The sequence below is a fragment of the Anser brachyrhynchus genome (assembly GCF_964034855.1).
Source record: "Anser brachyrhynchus genome assembly, chromosome: 1".
Taxonomy (NCBI): domain Eukaryota; kingdom Metazoa; phylum Chordata; class Aves; order Anseriformes; family Anatidae; genus Anser; species Anser brachyrhynchus.
The window spans coordinates 210,510,479-210,512,544 of NC_137694.1; positions in this window are offsets into that span (position 1 = coordinate 210,510,479).

Below are 2,066 nucleotides of genomic sequence, written 5' to 3' on the forward strand. Positions count from 1 at the left end.
TTATTTTAACCAGAGTATTTGCAAGCTGCACCTGGGGAGGGCCGTGGCTTCTTTTATCCTTGGTGCATCAGCAGTCCCACAGGAGCGGTCACGTTGGAAGAGTCCTGCAAATCTCAGCTGCACACCCGGCGTTACGTAGGACCCTGTGTAATTTAGTGACGCCCTAGGAACTTGTCATTTGAATTTCTAACCACATTAAAAGGCCAGTGTTATCTGTCCGCATAGTTTGGAAGATGACAGCACCACCTTTATTACGTCCCAGTGGATGTTCTTGGGTCTGTTTAGCATAACAGATTAAATTCCTGCAGCTGCAGCAAAATGCATCGCTGCATGCAGCAGCCTGCCTCCATTACCTGCCCAGCTGCTGCTTTGTTGAAGTGAATCCAGCAAGCTAACAGGGAAAAAAGGAGTTTTCAGAAATATCACCTCATTTCTTGGAAAAGAGTGTAAATGCTAACTTACACACGTGGTCTTCACACGTGGTCTGAACTCACACCAGCAGCCACTCACTTTGACCTTCGGAAAGTTAGAAATGGTTTCCTCTGAGCGTTTGTTTGGAAAGCAAGGCCAGAAAACACCTTAAATTATTATTAAGAGAATTTTAAGATGTGTTCTTAACAAGATAGGGTAAACTGTCGTGCAGAATAAAGTGAATTTTTAAAAATCTCTGTGGAAAGCTAGATGAAACGCCACTCAGGAATATGTAAGTGTTGCCAGAAGTGCTGTTTGAAACTTTTTGTGTTGTATCTCAACACACTCCTGTGTCAGTACTGCTCTTGCTTAGTGGCACTCAATTTGAGACACAAGGGATGGTGTCCTTTCAAATGAAACATGGTGGAGAGGGTCTGACTGCATGTCAATTCTATTCAATAGATTATTTTATTTTATTTTATTTTATTTTATTTTATTTTATTTTATTTTATTTTATTTTATTTCATTTCATTTCATTTCATTTCATTTCATTTCATTTTTTGCAAGTTTTGACATGCCAGAACCATTGGGAATGGAAGCAATGGCCTTGTGGCTAATTCCTACCCCTGCCTTAGATCGGCTCAAATATGCATTTTTATACTGCTACAGGGTATTAGATCATTGCAAAACCACTCAAGTGAGCAAGCATACTTCACTGACAGGTGAAAGGATTCCAAGTGCAGAACTAAACACTTAACTTTTTCGAGGTATTTAAAGAAGTGGGAAAAGCTTGAGCTTTGCCACTGAATGCCTGTTAAATAATGTAACTTATAGCCACAGCTGTGGGGGTCAAAAGAGCTTGTCCAGCTCTGCATTTGAAGACATCAAGCTTGAGCAACAGGGACTAACATAAGAGGCTGTGTTTGTGGGTGCTAAACCCTGGACCTGTTATGTACAGAGTGTTTTTGAGTCTGTGTTTTTAACAGAAGGTGGATACGCTTGCATTGTCCCCAGAGGTTATCTTAAACTGCTGTAGGACATTTGCAGCTACCTAATAAAGATGTTTATTTTTGAATAAATAGCAACATATATCTGTGATCATCAGCTGAAGGGCTGTCAGGCTATGTGCTAGCTCTGGTCTAACATGGAAACGTTCAGAAAAATGCTGAAAATATGCAAAGGTGTGTGCTCGAGTTAACCACATTAAATCCCAAGGAGAGTTTACTAATTTGCAAGGAAATTGCCATTCATTTGCACTTCACAATCGCTGTCAGCTGCACAAATGGTTTTGTTAATTGATTTCATTAACTTGCCATAAGTTTCCTGAGTGTCCCAATACAGATAAACCCCACATCCGATAGAGTTCGTTGTATCTTTGACACGCAATCCAGCTATTCTGGTCACATTACGTGCACAAAGTCCCCTTTCAATAAAAGAAATCTTTAAGTCAGCTCACAACTGATAGACAATTTCCGTGGAGGGCATGGAAGGGAATTCCTGGTGCTTTGGTGTGTAGAATATCTACATTATTTTCCATTATTTTCCATTATTTTCATGGAGAAACTTCCTGCTCAGACTCAGAGCAAACTGATGTTTAAATGATAGGCTCATGAGGAAGACCAGCAGCAGCATCCCAAAACAAGGGGATCCCTGTG